We start from the raw sequence: 19,709 nt of genomic DNA, 5'->3' as shown, positions 1-19,709 counted from the left end.
CTTGCTTTGAGCAGTACCACTGCTTGTGGGAGTCCCAGTTGCTTAGAGTCACAAGGTAGTCAGGTCCTCCGGGGTTTTTGAGGTTGCTGACCACTGGAGACACCGGGGTTTAGCAGGAGCAGATTCGAGGGTCGACAGGACTGTAGAGCTGGGGCCGAATCAGTTGGTGTCTTCCTTTTGTTAGCAGCTGCACGGCAGGTCTTCTTGTTCCTTGTTCTTCTTTCTTGTTTCGGAATCTGGATCTGAGGAAGGAAGGTTCGGGGTGCCCCTAAATACTAAATTTAGGGGCGTTACAGGTAGGTAAAGGGCAGGGACCAATGGGTCCCTTCCCTGGGGTGGGTACACCCCCTATCCTGCCAGTCTCCTGTGGGAGGGGGGCAGTAGCCTAGTCCTGATTAGGCAGGGCTTCCCATCTTCAAGGTGGCGAGAGCCCGGAGATGTGCTTCAACTCGCCTTCCCCACCTGAGGGGTGGGGTTGGCAGAGGCTGGCACACCCCCTTTCCTTCCTTGGGGTTTAAGGACAGTCTTCCCGCCAGAGTGGGAGTCAGAACCGGTAGGGGCCAGTTGCTGAGTACAGCAAGTGGCCTGGAGAAGCTCACAAAGGCGACATGCCTTTGAAGCTTCCCTGCCCATCCTGGGGAGGAGACCTAGGACCTCGCCCAGGATGTGCATTGGTGCAGGCCCTGGAGAGCGGATGGCTCTCTACCCAGGGGTCCAGCAACATGTCTGCTGTGTGGCAGCCTAGGCAGTCCATCAGACAAGATGTGGATTGTAGGTTAGGTTCAGGGGGCATCTCTAAGATGCCCTCTGTCGTGCATTGTACATTAAATCCCACACTGGCAAAAGTGCAGGTTTAATTTGCTGAGAAGTTTGATACCAAACTTCTTAGTCTTCAGTGTTGCCATCATGGTGCTGTGGAGTTCGTGTTGACGATCTCCCAGCACCATATACTCTTAAATGGCAGCACTGCACTTAGAGTGCCCAGGAATGGACCTGGGTACTGTAGGGGCACAGGGCTCATGCACCTGTACCCACAACACTGACATAGGGCACCCAGCTAGAGGGGTGGCTGATGTATGCCAGGTCAGTGTGTGTTGTGGGCATGACACACAGGGATGTGTGCCATGTCGACTCTCTGTTTTGTTCTGCACCCAGAAACTCAGCCTGCAAGGGCAGTGTGTGTGTGTCAGGGTACAGGGCCTCTAAGGGTGGCACAATAAGTGCTGCAGCCCTTAGGGGCCTTCTCTGGTCACAAGGCCCTGGGTACCTAGTGTACCATTTACCAGAGGCTGACATGTGGCCAGAGATGCCAATTGGGTTTAGGCTTCAACAAAGTTTTAGGGAAGGAACATAGGCCCTGGGTACCTGATTGGTAGGAGCCCAGGTCACACTCAGTCAAAGGACATCAGCAATTCAGCAAAAAGTGGGGGCATACCATGCAAGAAAGATGGCACTTTCTCACATCTTGGCCTTTTTCCCCGGGACAGGGCAGGTTCCCAAGGAGTGTGGCCAATGGTTGTTGTTCCAGCTTGATATCCCTGGGAGGAAGATCATTACATCAGTCTTGTCCCCATTAAGTTTTAGAAAATTACATGACATCCATTATGCCACTTTGGTCATGCATCTGGAAACGTTCTCTGCTATTGAGCATTACTTTTTGGGGATTAACACCATGATCTGAGTGTCATCTGCATATGACACTGCCTCCATTCCGAAAGAGTGGATTATTGCCGCTAAGGGTGCTACATAAAGATTAAAGAGTGTAGGGCTCAAGGATGAGACCTGCAGCACACCACAAGGCAAGGAGAAGGCATCTGAGTAGAAATGCTGTAGATTCACCCTTTGGGATCTACCCTTAAGGAAAGAGGACAAGAGAGCTAACGCTTGATAAGAGATGCCCAGGCCTCGGAGCCTATTCAGCAGCAGAGAGGGTAAGATGGTATCAAATGCAGCTGATAGGTCCAGTATCAGTGCTACCCCTTGTCCTTCGTCAACTAGACGCCTAATACAATCCCTGGCTAAGATTAAAGCAGTCTCTGTCTCATGATGTTTCCTGAAACCAAACTGTGCACCGTTTGAGCCGATGCACAGATGTCCTCTACAGTAGCTTACTATCAAAACAGCTATTTTGGTGGCAATTACCTCTGCCAGGAGGGTGAGCGAACTACAGGCACTATCATCCTTACCTGACAGTTTTATCGGACAAAGTGGTACTGAGAACTAGGGCATCTTTTTTGCCCAGGGTTGTAACTCCCTTTCATCTGGGACAGTCCGTTACTCTGCACACTTTCTATGCATCTCCGCATCCTTCCAAGGAAGAGGTGCTTCTCTGCAGTCTGAACCCAAAAAGAGAGTTATCGTTCTACCTTGATCGCACAAAAGAGTTCCAGGTAGATGACCAACTCTTTAGAGGATATGTGAGGGCAAAGAGGCGTGCTGAACAAAAGAGGACCATGTCACGCTGGGTTATACTCTGCATCAAAATATGTTATGCCTTGGCAAAGAAGCAATCTCCCGAAGGCCTTAGGGCCCATTCTACCAGGGCGAAAGCAGACACCACAGCCCTCCAGCATGGTGTTCCTATTTCTGACATCTGCCAAGCGGCCACATGGACATCTCTGCACACGTTTGTCGGAACTATTGCCTGGATTCCCAGGTTTGCAAGGAGGGACTGACTTATATGATTTCCTGGTTTAAAGCTTTTCCGCAGCCCCTCCTCTGGGGAAGGTATTGTTTGGGTATCTGGTTAAAGGTAAGAAGACTGCGGCTAGATGTCTTTATCAGATGGACAAGTTTCTTACCTTCCATAACGCCTTATCTGGTAGAGACATGATCTAGCCGCAGATTCCTTACCGAACCACCCATCCTCCTTGCATTGCGGAATTGTCTTTTAGTGTTAGGGCTGTTCCCCTTCAGGACACTCGTCTCCTTTTTAACACACCATGGTCAGTCACTTCATGGCTTCGTGCTTCTGGTGTAGAAAGTTGTGAAAAGTACTGACGTCAGCATGCCAGAGTGGCAGTTTTATTTACAATGCGGACGTCACCGAGACGACGAACACGACATCGACGACATCACGCGGAGTTGACTGATACCACCTACCGGAGTGCAGGGGTACTGCTAAGAGAAATCTTCTGGATCCAGTCTGATGCCTAGAAGTTCAAAGGTACGGAAACTGCAGCTAGATCATGTCTCTACCAGGTAAGGCGTTACCAAAGGTAAATAACTTGTCCATCAGAACCATTCTGGATACAGTGCATTTCAGTGCCTATCCTCTGGAGTGGCGAGTCTGGAATATTCAGGCTATGATTCTGATGGTTCGTCCTCCAACCTTGGATTTCAGTGAGACTGAGTTGGAGGCTGCTGGTTCTCATGGCCTCCTGTATCCTGCTGGTAAAGCATGCCTAATGGCATATGTGGGCTCCACAGTGAGATCTGAGGTCGCGGTGGATACAGTGCCAAGGGAATCTTTCTGACTTGGTTCAAATATCGGTGGGAATTAGGAAGGATCTGCAGTGGTGGCTGGCGAACCAAGATTGGGTCAGCGGCAGACCCCTATTCCTTCCCTACCCAGAGTTCATAGTGATGATAGATGTGTTACTCCTGGGTTAGGGTGGCAACCTTGGAGAGGTGGAGATCAGAGGACTCTGGTCTCTGGCAGATCTCAGCTGTAGCTCAATTTGTTGGAGTTGAGGGCTTTCACTTGGCATTGAAGTTAGCAGTTTTCCTTCCATCTATCAAAGGAAGGCTGATTCAGGGGTACCTGGACCACAACATTTCCATGTGGTATTGCAACAAACAGGGCGGGTGAGGTTGTGGACCCTGTGCCAGGAAGCTCTGCGCCTCTGTACTTGACTGTAGCACCAGAACATCTTCTGGGTAGTGCCACACCTGACGGGCTCCCTGAACGCCAAGGCAGATGAACTCAGCCGTTGATTACTTTAATGAATCACAAGTGGCATCTACATCCGGAAGTGGTGCAAGGTCTCTTCTGAGAGTGGAGAGAGCCTTAGCTCTATCTGTTTGCCACCGCTGAGAATGCACAATGTCAGCACTTCTACGCTCTGGAGTTTCCAAAGTGGCTCTATCGCTCAGACACACGTTGCCTCGAGTGGACCTCAGGACTCCTGTACACCTTTGCCGTACGATCTTAATTTGGTCCTTACTTATCTCATGTGTTATCTCTTTTATCCCTGTATAGCTGCTCTTTGCAGCTGTTGGCCTAAAAACACTTTTCTTGCTGGCCGTTACATTAGCCAGGAGAATCAGTGAGCTTCAGGGTCTGTTAGTTTAGCCTCTATACACCAACCTTGTTCCAGACAAGCTGGTTCTTTGGCTACTTTCGCCGTTCCTCCCAAAGGTGGTCACTCCCTTTCATATTGTGCCAGCGTGCATATGCCATCTTTCTATGCCCGCCTCATCCTTCCAAGGAGGAGAAGAGACTCCATTGGTTGGACCATAATTGAGCTCTCTTCTTCTATATCGATTGCACCAAAAACTGGCAGGTGGATGACAAACTCTTCATTGGGTTCACCAGAACGAAGAAGGGCAAGGCTGTGCAGAAACAGACTATCTCCGGATGGATAGTACTCTGCATAAAGATCTGCTATGTACTGGCTGGCAAAGAAGCAATACACTGAGGGCTTGAGGGCTCACTCCACCGGGACCAAGGACACCACTACTGCATTAGGTCACGGGGTACCTGTCCTGCACATCTGTCAAGCTGCAATGTGGATGTGCCTCCACACATTCATGAAGCACTAATGCTTGGACAATCAGGTCAGTCGTGATGGGCATTTTGCCCTTTCGGTCCTCCAGGACTGTTTGGTTTAAGCCAGTTCGCAGACCCACCTCAAGGGAGGTATTGCTTAGGTATCTATTCTAAGGTGCAAATCTACTATCAGAAGTCTCTGTCAGGAGAACAAGTTACTTATCTTTTGTAATGCTTTTTCTGGTAGAGACTCCCGACCAGATTTATCAAGGGCTTGTGTTGCCCTTGTGTCATGCAAGGTGATAGAAGGGCAATGCAAGCTCTTAAGTGAGATTTACAATGTGGCTCTGTGTGGCATAGTATAGTAAATCTGGTGTAACACAAGGCAGCTTTACTTTGCCCTGGAAAAGCATTCCATGGGTGGAGTATTGGAGTTTCCATGCATCCACCCATGGATTTGGCACACTCCCAGATTTACTACCACTTGTAGGCCTGGGAATGCGTCAGAATTCTATGCCTTTCCAGGGGAGTCCTAATGAGGAGAAATAGGCTTCTTTCTCATTTTTCCCTCTTTCTATGTCTGCTGCATTCTGTAGCACACAGAGAGAGAGGAAAAAGCCTCGGAGGATTGTTTTTGTGAAGGAAGGTGTACCATCCTGCACATAAATAGTTTTTCCTACAAAGTATGCACCCTTGAACCATGCTGCAAGGGTGTGAGCATTGGTGCTTGACAGCCACTAGTGTACCGGCGCAGACGGAGAGCAGGAATGTGCCATACATTGGTAGATATGGCGCTTTCCTGTCCTCTCCATTTGGCACAGAAGGTTGTTTTGCTATATCAGATGTTAGTAAACCTGCCTTCGATCTAACCACTGATTCCTCACAGACCCTCCCATCAATCTTGGCTTTTCATCCAAAAGATCCCGTTAGACTCTGCAAACTAGTCAAAACAGAAACATTGTTTTTTAAGTAGCTCTAAGCTTTTGCCGTAGAAATAGTCACAAAAGAAACTGATGTTAGTGCACCGGTGTGATGCTTATATGGGAAGGCAATGTCACTTCCAACACATATGATGCCAATGAATGCCACCTACTGTCCCACAGAGTTACTGCTCAAGATTTTCTGGATCTAGTCTGATGCCTGGGGAATTCTCTAAGGTGAAGAATCTGCAGTTAGATAGCTCTACCAGAACAAGCATTGGCATAGCCAGTAGGTCTCGCCTTTGGGACCTGATATGTGTTTAGCCATGCAACAGTTGCATAACTAAATACTTATAAGGTCCCACAAGCGAGACCTATTGGCTATGCCAAGCGGCCGTGCAGCCGCAAAAGTGATCGCGATCAAACATCAAAGCGGCCGCGAAAGTGAAAGTAATCGCTGTCAAGCGCGGCGCACATGCACTGAAGCTCTAGGCTGGCCTGGTAGCACTTTTTGGAGCCTTCTCAAAAAGTCTCGCCAGACCAGCGCATGCTCTGGGTCAGGCGAGACCTAAAAAGCGTTACTAAAGGTAAGTAACATGTTATTCACCATCAAGAATGGCTATGACGCCGATTTTCATGTCGAAGAGAAACTGACAATCAACATTCAGAACACCTTTGATGCAAAGACAGGCATTGCTGAAAAGAACTGCTACGTCCACACTTAAAAATTTGCTGGAGATTCCGAGTCCTTGAATACCTCCAGGTGCTACTTGACTCGGAAACTTTACAATAACTCACCTATCCAGCTTGGTGGCGACACAACTCCATCTCTGCTCCTGAAACTATGCTGGAAATGTCGTCAAGGAGATACATATATCCTAGTACACCGTCAGTTTCTTATGTCTGCACCCTTTCATGAGGGCCCAGAGATGCTCTCATAGGAAAGATTGTTTTGCAGCGTTACACGGGGAAATTCCCCCTATGTTTTCGGGCTTTAAGAGATACCTCTCTTGTAGCAGGCAGGTGTCACTCTTGGACTCAAGTGAGCTCTGCTTGTGCTTCCTGGACCCCAAGCATGACGCCAAGTTATGCAAGAAGTGCGGCCGCATGATCATCGAGGCCATCAAGGAGCGAGAGGCCAAACTCTTCATGGCACAGGCCCAGAACAGTGACACTGTTGAGCGACTTCACCCCTTAGGCAAAATAAGATCAAAATGGCCAACACCAACCTCTTGCAAATCCCCTCCTCTAGACAACCATCGCTCTGAAGGACTCTGTATATTCGCTCGTATAGAGGACGTTTGCCCACTTAAGACTAATAAACGTGCTGAAAACCACAGGCCCATCGGAGGTCTCCTTTTCAAAGCAACCAGCTAGAGGACAGCACTAACGATCACCTAGGCGAAGTCCAATACACAAAACAAACCTCCACCATCAGGATCGTGAGCAAGTCTGCGTCTCGACCCAGGAAGAACATTCCTGCCTCTTGGGTTTCCTCTATTTATCAGCAGCATTTGATACAGTCAATTACAAAGACCCTCCTCTAAGTAAAAAATACATCCATCCAGAATGAGTATTGAAGGAGCAGTGCTAGAATGGTTTGGAGCCCAGCTTTGACAAAACATATTTCAAGATAAGAAATTCCTTTTCTGGACCTGTCAAGGTGTCTTGTAGAGGACACCAGGCCTCCAGCCTTGCCCCTGCTCTTCAATGTACATGTGTGCTAGCAAGAACATGGTCTAAAACATGCAGCTAATGTTCAGCTGTGCTCTGCTTAAGCTAGGCATTCCCAGTTTCATAAGGCCTTCCACCCTTGACCTCTGAGGCTTTTACTGACCTATGGCTGAGCCCCTTTTGAGGTCAGGCTGGACAGGGCAATTGTACACAGACCTTATGTGATCAACAAAGAAAGAGCTTTCAGAGTTCTGCTGAGAGAGGGTTAGGAAGGACTTTACTGGGCTGAAGTTGTTGCTTCCACTGAAAAAGGATGCTTGTGTTGCACATTTTAGATTGTGTTAACGCTTATGCTCAATACAGCACGACTTAGGTGATTATGGTGGCAAACAAATGATCAAGGCTACAGGCTTGATCCATTTGCTATGAAATTTTACAATAAAGGCAGTAGGCGTGACATATTTATTGTGAGAGGCATATGTTAAAACCAATTGATTCAAAGGTGATTGTTAATACTGTGTATGACAGCCAGCCTGCAGAGAAGGTTTCAGCCACGGTCCGTGCAAGTAACAGTGGTGACGCCGGGTAAGGGCGGATTTCGAGGGACGATGCCAATGGGAAATTAATTATTTATTTAATTTTCCCTCGTCATCGTCCCTCGAAATCCCCCTTTACCAGGCCACACCGCAGTGCTTAAATTGTAAAATATTAAGTGCCAGGGCTCTGACCAGGAGGCCACTGCAGCTTGCACCACCCATCGCCCCTGTCATTTCTGCCAAAACAACTACCAACCATCTCTCTTGCATGTTAATGCGACAGTTCAGATAATTCCAGGTCCCCAAAGCTAAAGGAATGGCTGGGGAGGCAGGTGTTAGTAATTTTATAATGTATATTGTTTTCCTAAATAACTGTGATACTGCTCATCTCGAAATTACATGAGCAGCGCCACCTTGTGGCAGACTGCCCTAAGTGTGGTGTTGACAATTAGGTGCCGGTGCCGGTGCCGAGCACCGGAAACCAATTAAGTGCCGGTGCTCAGCACTGGAAAGCTCCGGCTCAAATTAAGCACTGCCCCACCGCTATTACCTGCATGGACCGCAGCTGCTTGGTTTATTTATTGAGAAAAGCATATGGTAATGCTTTTAACAGTGGATTGTTATCAAACTGTTACAGGCTTAGACAGGTATTCTGTTCTCTTAGGCAAATGTTTTTATGTTGGTGTCCACCTAGACATGCCCTGGCAGTAGATTTTCACTGATATTATTCTTGTTTGACACCAAGGTGAGTTTATATATTTTTGGCCATCTGTAATGGTGTACATATTGTAGCCCGCCGTAGTAGGCTATACTGGCAGGCCTTTAATGGAGCTCTCAACATTCCAATGTTCTAATTGTAATTCTATACCTGTATGCATGATGGTTGCCAGTTTTACCAACATAGGCCTACTAAAGTGTGCATATAGTGTCAAGCCAAAAGGCCCTATTGGCTCACTTAGAAATGCTTAGGCGGGATCTGTTTGTAAAGAAATGGTACAAGAAAGCAAGGAGGCCAGACTTATTCAATCAATCAATCAATCAGTTACATTTATAAAGCGCGCTACTCACCCGTAAGGGTCTCAAGGCGCTGGGGGGTAGGGGGGGTCAGTGCTCGTAGAGCCAGGTCTCGAGCTGCCTTCTGAAGGAGAGGTGGTCCTGTATGGCGCGAAGGTGGCTGGGAAGGGAGTTCCAGGTCTTCGCTGCCAGAAAAGAGAAAGATCTTCCTCCGGCGGTGGCTTTGCGGATGCGGGGTACGGCTGCCTGGGCTTGTCCGGTCGAGCGTAGGGTGCGCGGGGGAGTGTAGAAGGAGACGCGGTGGTTGATGAGTTTTGGTCCGAGGTTGTGCAGGGCTTTGTGTGCGTGGGTGAGGAGTCTGAAGGTGATCCTCTTGTTGACTGGGAGCCAGTGAAGTTTCTTCAGGTGTCCGGAGATGTGGTGGTGGCGGGGTATGTTCAGGATGAGTCGTGCGGCAGCGTTCTGGATTCGTTGCAGTTTCCTCTGCAGCTTGATGGTGATGCCGGCGTACAGAGTGTTCCCATAGTCCAAGCGACTGGTGACGAGTGCGTGGGTGACGGTCTTCCTGGTGTCGGTGGGGATCCAGCGGAAGATCGTGCGGAGCATGCGGAGGGTGTTGAAGCATGCCGAGGTCACCGAGTTGACCTGTCTGGTCATGGAGAGGGATGAGTCCAGGATGAAGCCGAGGTTGCGTGCGTGGTCGGTGGGTTGGGGAGTGCTGCCCAGGGCGGGAGGCCACCAGGAGTCGTCCCAGGCGGAGGGTGTAGGGCCGAGTATGAGGACCTCCGTCTTCTCTGTGTTCAGTTTAAGCCGGCTGTCTGTCATCCAGTTCGCTACTTCCTTCATGCCTTCGTGTAGTCTGGTTCCAGCTGAGGTGAGGGATAAGATGAGCTGGGTGTCGTCGGCGTAGGATATGAGGTCGAGTCCGTGTTTTCGTGCGATGTTCGCCAGGGGGGTCATGTAGATGTTGAAGAGGGTGGGGCTGAGGGAGGATCCTTGGGGGACGCCGCAGATGATCTCTGTGGCTGTGGATCTGAAGGGGGGAGGCGGACTCTCTGGGTTCTTCCGGAGAGGAAGGAGATGATCCATTCCAGGGCCTTGCCTCTGATGCCGGCGTTGCTGAGGCGACGTATCAGGGTATGGTGGCATACCGTGTCGAAGGCTGCAGAGAGGTCCAGGAGTATGAGGGCCACGGTTTCTCCTTTGTCGGTCAGGGATCTGATGTGGTCCGTGGCTGCGATGAGGGCGGTCTCGGTGCTGTGGTTAGCTCTGAAGCCGAACTGTGAGGGGTCGAGTGAGTCGTTGATTTCCAGGGCGGTGGTGAGTTGAGCGTTGACGATTTTCTCAATCACTTTGGCGGGGAACGGTAGGAGCGAGATGGGCCGGAAGTTTTTGAGTTCGGTGGGGTCTGCTGTTGGTTTCTTTAGGAGGGCGTTGAGTTCGGCGTGTTTCCATTTCTCCGGGAAGGTGGCGGTGGTGAAAGACGCGTTGATGATGTCTCGGAGGTGGGGTGCGATGATGTTGTCAGCTTTGTTGAAGATGTGGTGCGGGCAGGGGTCGGATGGTGATCCTGAGTGGATGGAGTTCATGATGCGGGTGGTTTCCTCGGTGGTGGTTGAGTTCCATGTGAGGATGGTGGTGTTGTCGGTGGCGGGTTCCAGTGGTGGGTTCGTGTTGGTTGTGGTGAAGCTGTTGTAGATGTCGGTGATCTTGTGGTGGAAGAAGGCTGCGAGGGAGTCGCAGAGGTCCTGTGAGGGAGGGATGGAGTTGTTTTCTGCGTCGGGGTTGGAGAGTTCTTTGACGATGCCAAATAGTTTCTTGCTGTTGTGGGCGTTGTTGTCTAGTCTGTTCTGGAAGGCTGATTTTCGTGCGGCGCGGAGGCGTTGGTGGTGTTGGCAGGTGGCGTACTTGAGAGCAGACATGTTCTCCTCGGTCTGGTTGAGGCGCCAAGTCTTTTCGAGGGTGCGGCATTCTTTTTTGGAGTCCTTGAGGTGGGGGTGAACCAGGAGTTTTTCTTGTGGTTGTTGGCGTTTGCTTGGGTCTTCAGGGGGGCCAGGAGGTTGGCGCAGTCGGAGATCCAGCTCGTGAGGTTGTTGGTGGCTTCGTTGGGGTCTGTGGTGCTGGTGGGTTGCTTCTGAGAGAGGGTCGATGTGAGTTGTTCCGTGGTGATTCGATTCCACTGTCTTCTTGGTGGTTGCTGGGTGTGGTGGTGCACGGTGGTCTTCTTGAAGCTGAAGTGGACACAGCTGTGGTCCGACCAGGCGAGTTCGGTGGTGTGGCTGAAAGAGATGTGTTTGCTGGAGGAGAAGATGGGGTCGAGCGTGTGTCCGGCGTAGTGGGTGGGGGTGTTGACTAGCTGTTTCAGTCCCAGGTTGGCGAGGTTGTCCAGTAAGGCGGTGGTGGTGTTGTCGGTGTGGTTCTCCAGGTGGAAGTTGAGGTCCCCTAGGAGGATGTAGTCGGTGGACGGGAGTGCGTGTGGGCTGACGAAGTCTGCGATGTCTTCGCTGAACTTAGTGCGTGGTCCTGGTGGTCTGTACATGAGGGTGCCTCTGAGGGTGGTCTTGGGGTCGCTGTGGATCGCGAAGTGGAGGTGTTCGGCGTCGGGGAGTGAGTTGTCGACGTGGGTTGAGATGCGGATGGAGCTTTTGTGTGCGATGGCGATGCCTCCTCCGGTGCGGTTGGTGCGGTCTTTCCGGATGATTTTGTAGCCGTCGGGGATGGCTATGGCGATGTCGGGTGTCGAGGAGGGGTTCATCCAGGTCTCGGTGAGGAAGGCGATGTCCGGGTTTGTTGAGTCGATGAGGTTCCATAGTTCTATGGCATGCCTGTGGACGGATCGGGTGTTGATCAGGATGCAGTCGAGGTTGTTCTTGTCGGGTGCGATGTGTGTTCGTAGGCAGGTAAAGCGGCAGTTGCGGCAGGTGAAGGATCCGTGGGTCCGCTTCGGGGTAGCGCGGTAGCAGCCGGGCGTGCGGCCGGGGTTGAGGGCGGTGAGGGTGGTGGTGTCGTAGGTCAGGCGGGGGTGGCGGATGGGGTGGGGGTCGTGGGGACCAGGGGGACGGGCACTGGGTGCGGTCCAGGCGCGGACGGGCGTAGACGGGCTTACCTTAGGCGCGCCTTTGGCGCGTCCGCTGCGCGGCCTCGCAGCAGCCGCCATATATGGGGTAGCCGGGGAGGGGGGGTCAGCTGGGAGGCGGGAGGGTAGGTGGGCCAATGGGATTACGCTTGAGGAGCGCAAAAACGGCGGGAAAAGCAGGAGGCGGGCGGCGGGAAAAACGAGGAAAAAACGGCTTTGGGAAAGTGGCGAGAAAACGGGAAGAAGCGATGCGGACGACGAGAAAGGCGGGAAAAGGACGAGAAAAAAAAGGCGGAGAAAAACAAGCACAACGAGCAGGGGCACCGGGCGCACAGGGGGGGGCCACGCACTCGGGGATACAGAAAAAAGGTGGAATTACATTCAACCAGGCAGTCTCTGAGGCAGGCACTCGAGGGTAAAAAATAGAAGGAGGGAACAGGGCACTCTGGGGCCCCGCACTCGGGGAACAAGGAGAGAAGTGGGAGCGGCAGTCACGGGGGCACACAGGCAGAACTAGGCAAAACTGAGTCAGGCAAGCACTGGTGGCGCTGCGGAGGCGGGGGAGCGGCCTACCCTAAGGTCAAGGGTCGCTACCTCTGCCTCGCAGCGGCCGCCATATATGGGGTAGCCGGGGAGGGGGGGTCAGCTGGGAGGCGGGAGCCGGGAGGGTAGGTGGGCCAATGGGATTACGCTTGAGGAGCGCAAAAACGGCGGGAAAAGCAGGAGGCGGGCGGCGGGAAAAACGAGGAAAAAACGGCTTTGGGAAGGTGGCGAGAAAACAGGGGAAGAAGCGATGCGGACGACGAGAAAGGCGGGAAAAGGACGAGGAAAAAAAAAAAGGCGGAGAAAAACAAGCACAACGAGCAGGGGCACCGGGCGCACAGGGGGGGGCCACGCACTCGGGGATACAGAAAAAAGGTGGAATTACATTCAACCAGGCAGTCTCTGAGGCAGGCACTCGAGGGTACAAAATAGAAGGAGGGAACCGGGCACTCTGGGGCCACGCACTCGGGGAACAAGGAGAGAAGTGGGAGCGGCAGTCACGGGGGCACACAGGCAGAACTAGGCAACACTGAGGCAGGCAAGCACTGGTGGCGCTGCGGAGGCGGGGGAGCGGCCTACCCTAAGGTCAAGGGTCGCTACCTCTGCCTCGCAGCGGCCGCCATATATGGGGTAGCCGGGGAGGGGGGGTCAGCTGGGAGGCGGGAGGGTAGGTGGGCCAATGGGATTACGCTCGAGGAGCGCAAAAACGGCGGGAAAAGCGGGAGGCGGGCGGCGGGAAAAACGGCTTTGGGAAGGTGGCGAGAAAACAGGGGAAGAAGCGATGCGGACGATGAGAAAGGCGGGAAAAGGACGAGAAAAAAAAGGCGGAGAAAAACAAGCACAACGAGCAGGGGCACCGGGCGCACAGGGGGGGGGCCACGCACTCGGGGATACAGAAAAAAGGTGGAATTACATTCAACCAGGCAGTCTCTGAGGCAGGCACTTGAGGGCACAAAATAGAAGGAGGGAACCGGGCACTCTGGGGCCACGCACTCGGGGAACAAGGAGAGAAGTGGGAGCGGCAGTCACGGGGGCACACAGGCAGAACTAGGCAACACTGAGGCAGGCAAGCACTGGTGGCGCTGTGGAGGCGGGGGAGCGGCCTACCCTAAGGTCAAGGGTCGCATGTGTTACAATGGCAACAGACTTTTAAGGGCCGATTGTCATTACACATGCTAAGCACGTATTTTGTTATTCAAAATCTCAGAGATTACACTAGTAGGCAAGGATTTCGCAGTTGGTGACCCGCCTGAACAAACCATAGGGATAGATTTCCACTACAATAATCCTTAGGAGGAATTTTATATTGTCTAGACAACTGTATTTTTGTGCATATTTACAATTTTATGACAGTATACCTGATGGTTGCCTTGTCAGAAAATGTATGCCCAACACACGGTAAGTAGCTAAGAGGTGATTAAGTGACAAGCCAATTAAAATTCTTATAGGCCTCATTATTTATTATGAAGTTATGATAAAAGCAACAGGCGTAACACATTTTAAAAATCATATGTTAAAGACAATAGGCATTTATGGGCGGATTGTATTTACTCTGAACTGAAGGGTACAGGTATGTATGGTTACACAAAATTACAGATTACCAAAGTAGGCTGGGGTTTTTGTGTTTCAAGATGAGAATCCTCCTTCGTATTTTGCTTTACCAACTGCAATTTTGTATACTTTTGTCATTTTATGGTTGTCTTGTGGGAAAGCTAATGTTTAGTACAGTAGGCCCAGTTGGTTGTGGTGTCAAGACCACAATAATGGATGTAGGCCTGATTGATTGAAAGTTATGCCATGGCTCTAAACCAATGGTTCCCAAACATTTTAGAAGCATGACCTACTTTTAAAAGCGACAAACCTTCGCAACCCACCTACCATTAATGGACTTGAGATGGGGTACTTTTTAAATGCAACTAAAGCATTGTGTGGTATCACATTGTCCTTTACAGACTGCACATTGTTGTTTTTTTTTATTGAAATGGCTATTTGCACAGACTTACAGTTCTACTAATAAAACTATACACCACTCAAATTATGTGTGGAAAATGGTTTTCTGTGAATATTTATTATGTGTGCATCACCAAATAAAGTGTCTTGATTTGTTTTGATTCTATAAAAATCTGTTTGCACCACACTTCAGAATTACAAACAAATTGCTTGATTTTTGCCTTCCTAACTGCTGAATGCATACAGTTCATTTACAGGTATTTACATTGTGTTGTGTGTTGCAAAAACAAATAAACAACATTATACAAACTTTGCTTTCACACTTCCTGTACTCCAGCAAGATTGTCACATAATTCACTTTCAAAACTCCTCTCACATTTTAGTCAGTGAAAGAAAAGCAAACTTCAATGTCCTAGTAAAACAATAACAACAAAAAGGTAAATGGAATGCTTGAACTCATCTCAGCTACTGGCAATCGCCTGTGCCGCATTCCAGTCCATCGTTTTTCGATCATCATGCCTCCGCAGTCTGAACCCAGCCATATCAGAGAAACCGCTGTTGGGTTACTTGTGTTCCAGTTCCGGGAGGACCTGGACTGGCAGTTTGGTTGTGACGGTTCCTATTGGAGCAGGGTCAAGAATGATGGGTTGGAATGCCACCCCCAAGCAATTGCCAGTGGTTAGACTTATTGCAACCATCCTCCCATCACCATTTGTGTGTTTGATGTACCGCCCTATGTTACCAAGGGTATACTCAGATGTGGATCCACTGCACCCAAGCTACACCCAACTAAATAGCCCTAATCAGGTTAAAACTGGTCTTGGGTTACGGTTCAGAGGGGTCCTGGCTGTTCCTACTGCAGCAGGGTCAAGACTGATTTGCAAGTAGCTGGGTCCAAACTGAGGTGGCATGGTGGGCAAAAGAAAAATGGGTTGGAATGCTACCCAGAGCGATTGCCAGTGGTTCGACAAAAAGTAAACATCCTCCCAGCACTTTTTGTGTGTTTAATGGTAAATTGTCAGAAGACATTGCCTCACATTTTACCTCGGTATTTGGAGCCTGGCAAATGTGATGAGAAACACGGAACTTAAAAACATCTTTATTTATTTATTGCTTGGACTTTCCCGACTCACCAAAATCGGCTCACTACTCAGTTTGAAAAACACTAGTTTTATTTGTTTATTATTAAAAGGTACAACAAAGGCAGAAGGCCTGAATTGATAACTATGTAACACATGTAAAGGCAAATAGTCCTTTAGGGTGGATTGCTTTTGCACGGTCTTAAATCCTGCAGTCAGGTACTTTGTTACGTTGATGTTCGATAGCCTCCCCCACCCTCCTTTGACAAACCCTAAGAGCAGATTTGCTGTAGCATATCTTGCTCTGTGGAATGCCTGGCTGGCTTAGCAGCCTGCCAAGATCTTGCAATGAAGGAAAATCATCAGTGATATCATTTACACTCTGCTTCCATCCATGACAAATGTACAGTCCTGTCAACTGGGCTCTGGCCCTGCGAATCACATTTTCTGATCACATGCGCACATCCATCAGTATCAGGGCTGGGTGGCCAGTCCTTTAGTTTTCAATTTTTTTCTTTTAGCGTTCCCTTTTCATTTCTTTCCGAAACCCTATTTTAATTTTTACTTAAGTCGATACTGCACCTCCCCGGGCATTTTATCTGCAATGCACCACATCCTGCAGGGCCACTTCCTCTAAATTAGGGGACCATTATGGAAAGCGTAGTTGGTTCTGAACTTGTCAGCCTTGCTGGAAATTAAAAAAGAAAACGGACTATCTACATGACCACTGCAGACATACAACTGCTAATATGTTAAGTTTTGTTATTGCAAGCATTTGGCCGCCAGGTTTTGCACGCATATTCACACACATTTTCTAGCTTCTAAAGCGCTGTGGTCTAGTTGGATTGTTTACAATTGTATTTACCAACCAACAACCAATTGCCAGGCAAAATGAAAGGACAAACAGCTACGGATGCAAGGATAGGAAATGTCCTCCTGGGTAAAATGAGTGAAGTGGCTACACCAGTACCAGTCACTATTGCTTAGCATCAGATGTCCAACTCCATAGTCGAAAAAGCTGCTTCAAAGAACCTGTTGGCCTTTGTATTTGCGCTTTCCCATATACTTTAACATCAATCGCATAATTGTGGTTCTCCAGTATTGACTCTTTCACAGAATCACATGCTTGAATCTTTCCCATCGTCACAGTGGGAGTCTCACGGTAATAATAACGAGCAGTGCTGTGCCTAAACATTCACAAAAGAAAGCTATAGAGAAACCAAGTGACATTGGTTACCAATTCACATCAGAACCCAGACTCTAAAACACTCTTCCCCTGCAGAGCACCACACCTCAAATTTCTAACCGCACATCGTGTTTGAAGGAGTCTTCCTGATCTCTGCTCAGTCGCAGTGTTTTTATCAACTTCTGACCTTTGCTTTCGCTCAGGAGTGATATTTTAACCTTCAAGCAACTCAAAGGTAACAACTTTTGGATCTGTTTCCTGGATAACACTATGTCAGCGGGATCTAAGAATAGGCTTTTCAGGCCTTGCAAATCTTGTGGGAAACCAAGGTTATTCTCTGAGGATCCCCATAAGGATTGCCTTTATTGCTTACACCCTCGCCATAAATCTAAGGAGTATAAGCATTGCAGAACTGTTTCTGCTAATAGCTTAAAAGATCCTTTGACTTGCCTTTACCAGTGAAACAGAATGAATGTTTCCTGTTCAACTTTAAAGATTCAGCACGAAACTCAATTCCATTTTGTGGATTACATTTGAGAGGAAGGATTGAAGCTCATGAATACCCCAGCTTCGGCTGGAGAAAAAGTATAAGGCGCCAGAAAATTCACTTGCATGTTTTACAGGTCATCCACGTCCTGACTCTGTTGTCAAGCAGGCAGCCCAAAGACCCTTCTGTTCCATGGTCTGCTCCTCCAGATAAGGAGCGTTGACAGATAATATTGGCAAGCGCTTTTCAGCTATGGTGGCCACTTCTACCAGGGCATCCAATGCTCTAGTCATCTTACGGAGACATGACTTACAAATGTGGTCCTACATATAAGCCCTTCTAGAATTTTTACCGGATGATAAGTGGAAAGAAACAAAGGAAATTCTTCAGGAAGGTGAGAGAGCTTCCTCTGAAATTATAGACAGTGATGGATGCCTCTTTAACAGCTTTCCGATAGATGGCTGGTGCGGCGGTCCAACACTGTCAAGGTGGGCAGTAAGCCACAGCCTTTAGAACAGAAGTACAGGCAACTATATTAGATATACCATTTGATGGGGATAAACATTTTGATGATGCCCTTCAATCTATCAAGACGGATATGGTACGTTCTCTGGGTTCGTTGCAGCGACGTCCCCTTTCAGTATTTTCGAAGTGGCAGTGGAAGAGGCCAATTTATGCAGAGAGTATCTTAACAATATAGAAACCAGCCCCACACCCAACAGGGGTTTAGTCCTCAAATATGAATCAAAACAGCAATACAGGGCCACTTCAGCATCCTAATATTCATGGCAACCCACAAGTCGACGTCCTCCGGCAGGGGTGGAGGGGGGACCCAAGACACCTCCAGTGACAATTTGCAGGCATTAGTCATCTCAGTCTCTCATCAAGGGCATTTAGGAAAACACATTTTACAATCAGTGGACGTGCATGTCTTCAGACAAATGGATGTTAGAGGTGATACAACATGCCACAGCCTGGAATTTGTTCAAAAGCCTCCTAATCATCCTTTTTACAAAAGGTCTAATCGTCATCTGTATCTGCAGAAGCAGGAAATTATTTTGCTTATCCCCAAGAATGCAATAGAAGTTTCATTAATACATCCGAACAAGGACTCCTATTTCAACTTCTTCCTTATCAAAAAGAAGTCAAGAAAATGGAGACAGGGGATGGACCCGAGCCCGTTGAACATATACATAAAGAAACAACCTTCCAGAATGCTATCTTTACAGGAAATTTTACAACTGTTAAACACAAGGAATACAACACATTTGGATCTCCTAGATGCGCACCTTCGTATTGCCATACATGTGAAAGATCAGACGTTTGAGGTTCAAGGTGGCAGGGTGCTGTTTCACATTCAAAGTGCTTCTCTTTGGACTGTGTTCAGTTCGCAGTCTTCACAAACTGCATGGCCTTTTTTGAGGCGTTCGTGACGAAATGATCATGAGGTGTTCCTCTATCTGGACGACTGGCTTATCAAGGGCCCAACATTCCCATCAGCAAGAAGAGCTACGTAGGCCTGTCTAGGGCTAGTCCAAACCTTAGGTCTAAAGCTGAACAAGGAAAAGTCAACCCTAGCTCCATCCAGAGCATCGGGTTTCCGGGGGGCAATTCAATGCATAACAGGAATTCCAGATTCCCGCTCAAGAAAAAAAGTTAACTTCTGTTCAGATGTTCAAGTCAAAGTTGGGAATGATGTGGTCTTGCATTCTATTAATCCTAAATTGCCATCTGCACGAGATCCTTACCAGAGCAACTGGATGCTCAATGGGTTCAAGCCCTGGGAACTTTCAAAGACACAATTACTCCAGCTGTGGAACTAGTGATGGGTTGGTAGGGAAAAATAGACAAAATCTCTCAGGGCCTATCAGTCATTACTGTGAAGCCCCATATTGTAATGAAAACAGATGCTTCCCTAGAAGGTTGGGCAGCTCACCCGCAGGACCTAGAAATTCACAGGAAAATGGTCTTCAAGAGGTATACATGCACATCCATCTTCTGAAATGCAAGTGTGGATTCCTAGGCCTCTCCAATCTTTTCTTCCCAAAATACGCTATTCCTCTGTCTTGGTAAGGATGGACAATACAAGAACCATGTTCTAGATCACCAAAAAGGGAGAAGCAAATTCTAAGGTCTTGTCTTCTCGAGCCCAGCAAAAATGGAAATGGTTGATTGCTCACAACATTTCGCTACAAGTGGAACATGTTCCTTGGGTAGAGAACGAATGGTCAGATTCCCTGAGCAGTGCCACAAATGGGAATTAAATCAGCAACAGTACTCAGAGGGGCATATTATCAAGAACGGCATTAAAATTATCGCTGCTTTAGCGGCAGGAAACTGCCACTAAAGCGGCGATAATGGGCTTGATAATATGACCTTGAAAATTCCAATAGAAGCCCATGTTCTGGTGTGAACATGGGCTTCTATTGGAATTCTCAAGGGCATATTATCAAGCCCATTATCGCTGCTTTAGCGGCAGTTTCCTACCACTAAATCGGCGATAATTTTAACGCTGTTCTTGATAATATGCCCC

This window comes from Triturus cristatus, chromosome 6, assembly GCF_964204655.1.
Source record: "Triturus cristatus chromosome 6, aTriCri1.1, whole genome shotgun sequence".
Classification (NCBI taxonomy): Eukaryota; Metazoa; Chordata; class Amphibia; order Caudata; family Salamandridae; genus Triturus; species Triturus cristatus.
Note: the sequence above shows the minus strand (reverse complement) of the source record.